Consider the following 13,041-nt stretch of genomic DNA (forward strand, 5'->3'; position numbering starts at 1 on the left):
GCGAGGTAGACACGCACCAAATTTAAAAAACCACCGACCCCTTGTCCCTCCAAAGTCCAACAAGTGTACTCCTATCGAGCAGCAGCAGTAGGCAGCAGCAACAAAACTGAAAGCAACATAAAACCTGGATATTTACTGGAGCAAGCACACACACCACAGACGTGCATGTGCCGTCGTTAGCCGACGACGATCTGCGTCACACACACCATACATTTCACAATCACAAAATCACACTCACAGAACAAGGATGGCAGGCAGGTAGATCGGCCGGCATGGCAGGGCACCAAATCCCACAACGTACAGTTTACTTCGAGGGGAGAGAAAGAAGAGAAGCAAAAGCAGCAAAAATTTAAAAAAACACCGAGTATGCACGTCCTCTTGTCCCTCCAAAGTCCAACCACTACACCTAATTCGAAATCAACCACGTTGGAACAATTCCCCCCTCCCTTCGTAGCAGCAATCCTACAAAATTCTACCAAAAGGCAATCAGTAGCTTCTATATTAGCAAGGTCAAACAAGAGCAAACCTCCAAGCTTAGCCCAAGATAAAAATGTTTTTTAAGGCGAAATAAGCCATGGATAAACAAAGCTTAACCACATGATTAGCGGGGGGCTCCTTTTGCTGCTAGTCTGCTGCTCCTACTACTTGTTGCCCTATCAAAGAGTGGGGGCGCCTCCCCACCACCAGCGGAGCGGAGCGGACCATCACCAGTCACCACCACCTCTCCCTCGCTCTCGGCGCTGGCGCCTGGCGGCCCGAGTGCCGCGAAGCCGCGAGCTCGGCCTCGGCCCTCGGAGGAGCTGACCCCGCGGCCGGCGGCGGCGACGAGCGACGCGGGTGAGTGCGTTTCCTACCTGTTTCTCCGAGGCCGGGGCGCGGCGGTTTCGAGGCCGTCCCGAGCGAGACGCGGCTCGATCTGCTCTGCGCGCTCAGTCGTGTCCGCCCGCGCTCGGCCCGGGGGACTCCGCTGCGGGGCGCGCCTCCGGCCGCCCGGCCGCGCGGGTTCCGAGCTCGCGGTGCGAATTTTGAATTCCGCCGCGGGTGTTCCGGGTCCCGAGCTCGCGGGGCGGCGTTGCTGGATTTTTCTGTTTTTTTTTTGGCGGGGCAAAGCCGCGATTTTGGAGCTTGGAGAGTGTTTTTTTTTCTTGTTTTTTTTTGCGGGGCAAAGCCGCGATTTTGGGGCTTGGAGAGCTGAAGGCCTTGCTGTTTTGATTTTCCTCGCCGCAGATTCGGTAGCCGTGCGCGGAATGCCCGTGGAGGGAGCGAGGGAGGGAGGGCGCAGCTGACCTGAGCTGAGGCCGCGAGATTCGGGAGCCTCGCTTGCGGCGGGCTTGGAGATTCGGGGCGGAGGTGGGGGGAGCGAGTGGTCTGCGGGCGGCGGCGGAGGTCTCGGTCTCGCCGGGTTCGCCAGCGTGTGGTACCTCAGCGCGATGGCCGCCGCCGGGTGCGGCGGCGGCGTCGACGGCGATGCCAAGTACAACTCGTACAAGGCGCCGGGGCTGCGGGGCGCGTTGCTGGAGGCGGCGCACGTCTCCTGCCTCGAGGACCGGTACGCGCTGGGCCCGCAGCTGGGGTGGGGCCAGTTCGGCGTGATCCGCTCCTGCTCCGACCTCGTCACCGGCGAGGCGCTTGCCTGCAAGTCCATCGCCAAGGGCCGCCTCCTGTCCCCCGACGACGTGCGCGGCGTGAAGCTCGAGATCGAGGTCATGGCGCGCCTCGCGGGCCACCCAAACGTCGTCGGACCTCAAGGCCGTGTACGAGGACCGCGACTCCGTGCACCTCGTCATGGAGCTCTGCGCCGGCGGGGAGCTCTACCACCGCCTCGAGGAGCGCGGATGCTTCTCCGAGCACGAGGCCGCCGTGCTGTTCCGATACCTCATGGAGGTCGTCGCGCATTGCCACAGCAAAGGGATCGTGCACCGGGACCTCAAGCCCGAGAACATCCTCCTCGTCAGCAAGTCGCCCTCGTCGCCGATCAAGCTCGCTGACTTTGGACTCGCTACCTACATCCAGCCTGGTACGGTTCGTGTCTGGTCAATGATTCAATTCTATGGAAGACACACTTAGTCAATGCTACTCTGTCTTTGGGGGCTCAAATCAGAATCTGATGATGTTGGGTTTGGTCAGGTCGAAGCTTGAGCGGCATGGTAGGCAGCCCGTTCTACATTGCGCCAGAGGTGCTCTCCGGTGGATACAATGAGGCCGCCGATGTCTGGAGCGCGGGGGTCATACTCTACATCCTCCTGAGTGGCATCCCCCCATTTTGGGGGAAAACCAAGTCCAAGATTTTCGAGTGCATCAGATCCATGGAGCTGCGATTCCCTTCTGATCCATGGGATAGGGTTTCTGATTCGGCCAAGGAGCTAGTCACCGGGATGCTAAGGCGCGACCCTAGACAACGGCTCACGGCCAAGCAGGTTCTAGGTGAGGCATGGATTCATCTGTTTGTTTCCGAAACCACCAATTTGAAATTTCCAGTATTTTCCTTCATATCTTCATCTGATTCATGATTCCTGCAAATAGATTCAGGTAATTGAGCTGTCCACCATATATAGAGATCAACGAAAATATGTCCAGCCTTGTTTAGTTCCTCGAAACTCTTTTTTGCTAGTTTACGTTACAAATCGAACAAAGCATTGTAGAGTAGCTTTGCTGCAAAGCTCTGAGCTAGCACCAGCTCAAGCTGCTGGTGTTTCGTAATATAATCTTGCAAGGCTGGGAATAGGACAGGTGTCATTGCAGCCATCGCCATTTTGTGGTAGGGTCATGTTCTGGTAGATCTGCCGCTACCATACAGAGATTTTAAATTTCCCTTTCTCTGGAACATGTTACCTTTAAGCTTGCCGATTCGTTCTTCCACCCTTCATGGAGTCTGGTTTGGTTGGCTGTCATGGCATCATTTCAGGACCTTACAGTACAGATCAGCTGTTGTTTGTTAATGATGGGGTTTCTCCCCCATTCCATAGCAACCGTTGCCCATGTGGATTTTAATTTTCTTCTAATCTAAACAAATGTTTCCTATGCAGAGCATCCGTGGATGCAAGAACACGCGGACCAATCACAAGACTCCTGCAGGCATTGTCACGAGATCGGCCTCTGGCGGGAGGACCCTGGCTCGTGCTCCTTCTCCATGCCGCTGGCGTCGCGGAGTAGGGACGTAAGCTTCAACACAGGCGGCCCGATCGACTGCCAGGGCACGCCGGAGGATGAGGCATGCCGCTCGCCAACGTTCGCCGCCGCCTGCAGGTCGTCCTTCTCGGCGTTCGTCACCGACTTGGACCTGTCGTCCTGCCCGGCCTCCACCTCCGGCGGCTCTGGATTGTCGTTTGGCGGGCCCTGTGAACCGGCCGGCGGAGGGTTCCTGTTGCCGGTGGCTTCCATGCCGAGCTTCTCGTTCTTCTGCGCGCAAGATTGCAGTGAGCCTGAACCGTCGTCGTCGGTCGAGAAAGCTCCCTGTGACGCGACGGTGGCTGCCTCATCCCTGAGGACGGCGACGGGGAGGGGGGCCACGCCGCGGGGCGTCAACGGCAGGCGGAACCACACGATCGGCGCCGGCGGGCGGGAGCACCTGGACGTGGCGGTGTCCGAGTCCGTCATACGCTGGGCGTCGTGCACCAACTTCTCCACGACGCACTCGCTCCGGGCCTCCCTCGTGTGCTAGCAATAGCATTGTGGTGTTCCACGCGGCGCCAGCGCGAGCTGGGAGCCTGGGATAGTGCTTTGGCCGTTCTTTGCCTGTAAAACGGGATGCAATGCAAAGCTGCTGAGGGTGAGGTGAATTGAGTGTATGAGATGAGTGGTAGAGAGTGTAGCCTGGACTTGTATGTATAATATATATATATTTATACACACAATGCTGTTATAGTGGTAATAGATTAGAGAGTGCTGATGTGATTGCATGTTGTCATGATGGATGGTGTGGTGGACACCAATCAGGCAAGGTACTGCTAGAGTGCTAGTGCCTTTTGCCGTTGTTGCACTTGTCAGGGTCAAGGTGTGTGCACCAATCAGGCAATCGCTCAGTCGAGTTCTCTTCGACTTCAATATTGGTGCACGTATGCGCATGGATTGAGCCCAACAAGCAATGCTCATTCTTCCACTCCCGAACGTTTTCCCCCACTCACGACCGACTCGTGACCACTACCGTCGTCTGTTCGCTCGCCTACTCTGCCTCGCCGCCGTGCCGCACCCACCCCAATCTCGCGCCGCACCCCACCCATCCACCTCGCTCGTCATGGCCATGACGTGCAAAGCACCACTACCACCCCAGCGCCACTAGGAGGTTGCCGGCCGTTGCTCTCGGCGTCCCCTTAAACCTGAGTTTGCTGGCTACCATAGTCCTCCACCAGGTAGGCCATGCTCGCCGCCGGCGTCATGTTTCAAGTGCTTCAGGCGTTTCAGACTTATGTTTCAAGTGTTTGATCTGGATGTTGTAAAAGTAGATCTGGGATTTTTCATATGTTGCAATGACAATATACGCATGTTTCGCCTATGCTTAAAGTGTTTCGGTTGTTTCAGACGCATGTTTCAAATGTTTTCATCTGGATGTTGCATATGTTGCTATGGCTATACACACATGTTTCAAGTGTTTGTTTTCATGTGATTCAGATGTTTCAGCCTTATGTTACAAAAGTGGATTTGGATGTTGCGTATGTTGCTACGCATGTTTCAAATGCATTTGTTTCAGTTTGTATGTTGCAAATATTTCATCTTTATGTTTTAAAAGTAGATCAGGTGTTGCACATATTGCAATACGCGCTAGTGGCTGGTGGACAGCAGCCTGCCTGCCTGCTGCTGCCGGGGCGCCGCGCGTGGTTCACGTGCGGGCGTGGGATGGGGGCGACAGGCCTGGTGCTGCTGGCGGGGCATCGCCATGGTTCACGTGCAGGCGCAGGGGCGCGGTTCCAGACGCTGGTGCGCGATGTGGGTGGGCGCGTGGTGCGAGATGCAATGCGGGTGGGCGTTGGGTGCAGGTGTGGAGCTCCGTCCGAGACAGGCGCCGCCACCAGAGCGGGATTTGGTGCGGGGCGAAGGGAGTTGCGTGCGTCGAGCACGGGTGTGGGAGCTGTGTCCGGACGGACATCGTGTTCCGGACGTCCGGGCGCTAGTTGTTCCTTTTTTCGTGTTTTCTATGTTTTCCATATAAAAATGAGCTGATTAATTCCTATACGATTTATGTGAAATTCCTTGCGTTCGAGAAATGTAAAACCTGTTGATACGTGCAGGGTCATTGGGGAAGGCCCCCCCCCCCCCCCCCCCCCCCCCCCCCCCCCCCCCCGCTACTGATGAAGCTGAAGGCACCGAGCTAGTCATAGGCTAAAAGTGAATCGGCAATGAGGTACGGCAGTGCAAAAGTTCACAATGGCCATAAATGACACGAAGTTGATACAAGGGCCATGTTGGGCTTACCTCGTTGTTCGGCTTCTTTTTTCAGTTGAAACAGTATTTTTCTCTCACAATAATTCAGCCAGAACAGTGTTTTTCGGATAGTTTCAACCAAGTTTCAGACCAACGAACGGGGCCAAGAGGTGATGTAAGTAGCTAGCCCTACACCATGACAGGAGAAGCAAGTAGTTCAAAAAACAAAAATACAGCAGTTAGTATATACTTCGTATTGTTGATAAACAAAGTGACCAGCCCTCCCCTGGCGCTGCTCTGAACCGCTGAAAACTGATGCAGGACACGACGGAGGTAACAGGAAAGAGGTCCAACTCCAACTCCAACAGATGGATGCTGGCTGCTGCTTCACTACACCTGTAACTGTAGGCCTCGAGCTCGACGGAGCAAAAGAAGCAAATAGGAGTTGCAGCACCTGAATGGACAAGTGCACTGAACCATCCAAATTTGTATAGCTTCCATCGGCCTATTTGTGTTGGCCATTTTGTCGTCGTAGTGAAGGCTTGCACTAATACAACTAGAATGCACGCCTCTTATATGGAACGAAATATTTTTTGTTGTTTCCTCTTGGTACTTTCGTTTCCTATATATTTTTTAAGGAGCTTCTTTTGCATCAAGGGCACCACTTGGGCACAAAACTTTTGGGCACGCAAGTCTAGAATCAACAATTCAACATTCCAAGTCCAAAAAAAAAAGGCTGAAACCTGTGGGATAATGCTCCTTAGACGGGCCAAGTAAGCTGGCTTATCAGTCATGTTTTACGTTTGGAATGGGCTTCGCCAAAAGAGGCCCTAAATTTGGCAAACATGTGCTGTTGGGCCTTATATAATCTGGAGCCCCATTTTCCTTCACCAAACGTTCGATTTGTCATCAAATTATTTGCCACGCTTTTAGGTTCTATTCTGCCTTACTACTAATTGTTCCTGTGTCCCTAATTGTGTATTTTAAATTATTTTTTTCCACACTATAAAACTAAATGCAAAGGCATGAATGCAAGCAAGCAAATTAAATTAGATTATAAGAATTTGGGTAAATGACATTTTGCAGTGACCGAATTAGCAACAACTGATTTAAATCTTTCATAATTTTAACAATATTATAAAATTATTTATTTTATTTAGTGTTTTCTATTTGAAACCCAAAATAGAAAATTTAGAGTGTGACAATCAATCCACCTGTATGAATCCAATAACATCACCCCAGTATTGGTCACCACCCTTATCGGCTCCATTGGCTGGGTCTGTGGAATTTCTCTATCCAAGAGCTCATTTAAACTAACATTCTCATCTTGTGTCCATAGGATTCGCCTATCACCAGTCCTAATATTTTCATTGTTGCTGTCAACTAGATCACGCTGCTGGTCAGATAAGATTTACACATCTAGTGGTGAACTTCCTTCCTCGTCTTTAGGCTGATACATTGTTGCTCCAACCAAACGAAAATTATGCGGCTGGTTACCGAGTACTACCTCATGAATTCACCAGGTGGATGTGTCTCTTTATCCATGCAGCAAAAATAAATAATATTAGAGTCAATACAGAGAAGGAAAAGCAACAATTCAGCAAGAGGCATCTGTTTTTTTAAAAAAGAAAATAGAAGAAGAGACTTCCCGCTTCTGCGTCTCCACACACAACATTTACGTTATTACGCAAGAGGCATGTGATAATTTGGTATGAGCAAGAGCAACTAATCAACAATGGCTAATGTTCAGGATGGCTCCACATAGTGATGACTATATATTTCAGTTCGTGTGTCTCGGAACTGAACAAGCCACGCGTACTCTCACAGTTTGCTTAGACAGGAACTGAACACACATATGGGGACCAATGCAAGAACGGTGCCATCCATGCATATATTCCACTGGATGGTGGTGCCATTTCCTGTTGGGCGTTAGAAACAAAGCACACGGTGACACTGCATTGCTTTATCATTATTATTCAGAAATCAAAACACACTGGCTGCCGGTAGCATCTATATATATCACAAACATTATGCTACAAACGGGGTATTCTAGCTACCCACCACCAAAAATACATAGACATGGACTGAACACATACATGCAGTGAGCAGACTTTCCCTATTTGTTTTGGCCTGTTTTATATCGTGGTCCCTTGACTACATGTTGTGCGGTGGGTTTTGGGTTGTGTACGAGAGCAGGGAACGTGTGTTAGGGGATTTTTTTTTTAATTTTAACACTTTTTGAAAACTAATTTTAAATCTAACACTGTCTGTTTTTTTAACTAACACTTTTGGCCGCGCCTATTGTCTTGGCGCGGCCAAATGCCTATGCCACGCCATGCATAGTGGCGTGGCAGAGGGCTGACATGGTGGCGACCGGATTCGAGATCGTTGACGTGGCAGGGCTCTGCCGCGCCACGTCGCATGGCGCGGCAGGGCCAAATAAATATCGCGAGCGAGCCTGCCTGCCCGCCGCCGCCGCGCCACGAACGCCGGCGCGTCAAGGCCGCCTGCTCCTAAGGTACATCCCTCTCGATTTCAAGTTATTTTGATTATTATTGATTTAGGATAATTAGTGATTTAGGATAGTTTAGGGTTTCATGATTGTTATTGATTTATGATAGTTAGTGATTTATGATAGTTAGTGATTTAGGATAGTTAGGTTAGTGAATTTGTTTGTGATTTACATAGATAGTTTTTAGGTTTGAGGTTGTGTGTTCTAGTATAGTTAGGATTTTGGGTTTAGGAATTGATTAGGTATTTATTATTTAGTTTATAGTTAGTTATTTAGTTAGGGATTTTGGGTATAGATACTAGTTTACAAATGTCGGTAGTGCGTGATACGTCGATTTTGATGACTTCATGAAGTTTCCGTCAAATGCTTTATATTCATAGTGAAGTTGTTTATGTTACTAGTGTGTGATATGTCTGTTAATATTACTTTGAATATATACATGTGCTTTCATATTAGTGTTCATATTGCATAACAAGTAGTTAAATTTTGCAATGCTACATAATGTTAATTTGAATACTCTAACGCTTTGTTTATCAATTTGTAACAGGATGGCTCCTCCCACGTAGCACCGTTGTACCCCATTTTTGAGATGGAGTACGACGACCAGCACCGAGCACACATCTTGAGTGACAACGACGCAGAGATGGGCTTGCCTACTTTGAGGCCCCGCACGCACACCAGGGCACACCAGCGGGACGAGCGTTACGCGCCGTACATACGGCGTGCTGGCTTTCTCGAGCTTGTCCGTGTTGTCAACAACGATCTTCCGCCTCTTGACTCAACACTACTTACTGTAGCTGTAGACAGGTGTGAGTGCATTCTTTGTACGTAAACTTTCTTGTAATAAATTTGAGGCAACTAACAGTCGTTATATTTTTATAACAGGTGGAGGTCTGAGACCCACACATTCCACCTACCTTGTGGCGAGATGACCTTGACCATGCAGGACGTGAAGGCTATTTTTGGCCTTCGGTTGGGGGGACTTTCAGTGACAGGGATAGTTGACAACGATCACTAGAGGGAGCTGGTGGCTCAGTTTACTGGCTTTCTTCCACCAGACGATGAGGCTTCCAAGAAAAATAAGTGAGAAATTCAAACCTATTTAAAACTTGCATTACTTTCCTGCAGCCATCGGGTCTCATTTTCTTCGGTCAATTTCAGGAAAACTTCTGGTGTTTCGTCGTCCTGGATCACAGAGCGCTTTGATTACTTGGTCCCACAGGCTGAGGAGGCTCAGATCGATAGGTTCGCTCGAGTGTGGCTCTAGCACTCTCTTGGCGCTTTCCTCTTCCCAGACGTCTCGGGCAACACCATCAGCTAGATCTTCCTTGACATACTACGCTAGCCGTGGGAGAACATAGCGGCGTACAGCTAGGGCAGTGCAGTCCTGGCATGGACGTATCAACAGCTATGCATTGTCTGCTATCGCACCTCAGGGTATGCGAACCTTGAGGGTTGCTCGTACCTACTCTAGGTTTGGTGTTGGGAACGATGGCCCGTTGGGAGGCCCCTTAATACTGGTTTACCGGTAAGTACTTCGGTTCATTATATTCTTTGATATGGTTATATATGATGAGTTTATTAATGGCTAACTCATTATCGTGTTCAATACAGCAATGGAATGGGCAGGATACACTCCCTACAACTCTGTTTATCTGGACGGAATCAGAGTTAGTTAGAGGGAATGCAAGGCACAAGTACAGGGAGTACATGGACGGTCTCGACGTCCTGACACAACACTAGGTTACGCTCTCTTTACTATCATACCTGTGTCTTGTTCGATCTACACTATATCACAACCTAACTCAATTACGAAATGTTCAGGTGCATTGGTGTCCTTAGGATGCCCGGAGCTCCAGTACTATCTCAGTCCTGTCACTAGAGACTAGTTAGAGGAGTATCGTTGCAACTTCCCTCTTATTTTCTTCCATGTCGTCGAGATTCACTTACCCATCAGGGTCTGCAGACAGTTTGGAAGAATGATAGGCTATCCACCACCGCTTTACTCCACCAACCAAGGATTGCACGGGTGCGTTATCGATTAATAACAAAGCTACAATTTAGAGGTGTGTGTGGTACAACTAACATCGTTTTGTTGCAGGTATGACCATATGAAGAGGTACAAGACCAAGGATTGGCGCATGACACACAACGCGCACATCCACTTGTGGGAAACCAGGGAACGATAGTCGATCCATGCGGGTCCTCCACACGACCAGCACACCTTCGATGAGTACCTGCGCTAGCTTCACAGGTCTATGAGGACACATATCAAGCCCTCGTACATTGAGCATGCGATTGACGAGGACTCGGAGGAAGATGTGATCGAAGATGTGTACGACGTTGCCGCTAGAGAGGACACACAGCTACAGAGAGCCCCGCTACAAAGATATATACGTAGTAAGATACTTGAATGGTACAATTTGTTAGCCATTTGGTATTAAGTATGTATACTAAAACTGTTCAATCACATTTCTATACCCAGGCGACACAATTGTCGAGGCTATCCAACGAAGTAGCGTTCCAGCTTCACGAGTCTAGAGGGCAGGGGCCAGGCGTTCTCGAGGCTTTTGTGGAGCTAAACATAAACTAGTCCATTCTGAAAATATTTCTTTAGTGTATATGCGTTTGGGAAATGCACTAACTTTAACGTCTATTTATGTAGAAGGTGAAGAAGAGTTGCAGAAAGCTAGCTCAAAAGCTGAGCTACATGGACACTCCTTATGAGGAACCGCCAGTCCCAGCGCGGTCGGGTGGCACGTCTTTAGCCTCTTTGAGGACACCAGCCGACTCTTCTCGGCTGGTGACAGGTGCCACTTCCATGGTGCGTACACCACCACATCATAGCGCCGAGAAGGACCCTGCAACCGAGGACGACGATGACGACGATGATGACCCCCTGGGCTTCCACAGACTGCACGACCAGTGGGACGATTGGCTGCAGGACGAGATCGGCATGTCTCAGCTAGGTGGTGCCCCGCTTGGTACCCAAGGAGCCTCACAGGTACTAACAAAGAAAGTTTCTTTAAATACATAGGCTACATGAACTAACGATCATAAAGAATTCTAAGTAATCGTGCATATCATATACTTATAGGGTACGAGCCGTACACACCGGCGACGCGACCACATCGACGTTGGCTACACTCTCAATGTGTTGCCAACAAATCCGAAGAGACAGAGGCGTCCGAGGGATCCTTACACTCCTAGATCTTAGTTTGTTAGGTCGAATTATTATTGGCGTCCGAAACTTGCAGGCTTAGTTGGTTATGTTATGTCGAACTTATGTCAAACCAATAAAAATAGGGATAATAGTGTTCTTACACTTGTCCAGTAAGCCAATTGTGATTTTGCCCCTACTTTTTTAACTTTGTGTTTTTACCCTTGTTATTTTAAACTGAATGGTCCGTTTGCCCCTGCTTCTCACATCCGTCATATTAACATGGATTAAACGAATTAAAAAAATCCAAAACTGAAAAGCAAGGGCTAAATGACTATAATGTCCCTTATCCTTATCTCCTCATCCTAGACTGAAGCACGGCCCACTCGCCAACACCGCTCCCCGCGGAGGTGGTGCCGGCGTACCCGCCGCCGGAGTCGGAGGACGACGAGACCTGGGTGTGGACCCATATCAAGGCGGAGGCCCGCCGCGACGTGGACGCGGAGCCGGCGCTCGCCTCCTTCCTCTACGCCACCGTGCTGTCCCACCCGTCCCTGCCCCGCTCCCTCTCCTTCCACCTCGCCAACAAGCTCTGCTCCTCCACACTCCTCTCCACGCTCCTCTACGACCTCTTCCTCGCCACGCTCACCGCGCACCTGTCCCTCCGCACCACCGTTGTCACCGACCTCCTCGCCGCCCGCTCCCGCGACCCCTCCTGCGTCGGCTTCTCCCACTGCCTCCTCAACTACAAGGGCTTCCTCGCCATCTAGGCCCACCGCGTCGCGCACGTGCTCTGGGAGTAGCAGCGCCGGCCCCTTGCCCTCGCGCTCCAGTCCCGCGTCGCCGATGTCTTCGCCGTCGACATCCACCCCGCTGCCGTCGTCGGGAAGGGCATCCTCCTCGACCACGCCACCGGCGTCGTCATCGGTGAGACGACTGTCGTCGGCGACAACGTCTCCATCCTCCACCACGTCACCTTGGGTGGGACTGGGAAGGCGGTGGGTGACCGGCACCCCAAGATTGGGGATGGCGTGCTGATTGGAGCAGGGGCCACAATTCTTGGGAACGTGAAAATTGGTGCCGGGGCTAAGATTGGGGCCGGATCCGTGGTGCTGATAGATGTGCCGGCGAGGAGCACGGCGGTTGGGAACCCTGTCAGGATGATTGGTGGGAAGAAGGCCGAGGGCGAGAATGACGAGGACATGCCGGGGAAGTCCATGGATCACACGTTATTCGATGTTATGCTATTTGTTCTCTGATATAGTGAGGTTTTGTGAATTGAATAACTGAATGTGGTGCATTGTAACATCTAGAAGAGACTGAATCTTAGAATAACCTCTCATTGAATTTGTTTTGCATGTTCACTATGTAAATAAGTATGCTTTACTACCACAAACTTTTTTTTGGTAGTCACTCTTATCTGAGAAAAAATCATTTGTCGAGAGGTGATGCATGTCTGTACAACATTTTTGTTTGGTTGGAACACTCACTAGAATTGCTGCTGCTCTATCGAGAAAAATATTTTAATGTTAGTATATTATATAAGCAACTTTTCTCTACCAGTAACGATGTGGCTGTAGTTCGTTCTCATCAACTTTCACATGTTTTCTTATCCATTCATTTCTGGAAGGACATCTGGTATAATTTTGCCATCATTCTTTCTGTGTAGAGGGAGCGTTTAGCCACCTGGAGATCGCCATCACCTGCGTCCTGCCGCCGCCCCTGCGCCTCGTGCTAGAGACCATCCTGCGCGGCGTCGCCGAATCGGTACCTAGCTCAGTAGCTCTCGCCTCGCTTGGCATCCAAAACAGTACTCTTCTGATTCCTGAAAGCTGGAGCCAAGTAATGCAATGCAGGTTCTGTCGAGGCTGGCGGAGAAGATGAAGCGGGACGTGGACGTCGGCCTCGGCGCCGACTTCAGGAGATTTCACCGGGAGAAGACGGCAACGTCCAGGGCTATGCCGACGCTAGACGCGGCGGCATCGAGCAGAGACCAAAGCCTCTGAAAGCT

General features: G+C 50.5%; 1 pseudogene; it reads left to right on the plus strand.

Moving 5' to 3' along the window:
• The first annotated feature begins 357 nt into the window (after nucleotides 1-357).
• Nucleotides 358-4,046, plus strand: LOC136528396 (calcium-dependent protein kinase 26-like; annotated as a pseudogene).
• The last annotated feature ends 8,995 nt before the right edge of the window (nucleotides 4,047-13,041 follow it).

Source organism: Miscanthus floridulus, chromosome 19 (genome assembly GCF_019320115.1).
Source record: "Miscanthus floridulus cultivar M001 chromosome 19, ASM1932011v1, whole genome shotgun sequence".
In the NCBI taxonomy this organism is placed as follows: Eukaryota; Viridiplantae; Streptophyta; class Magnoliopsida; order Poales; family Poaceae; genus Miscanthus; species Miscanthus floridulus.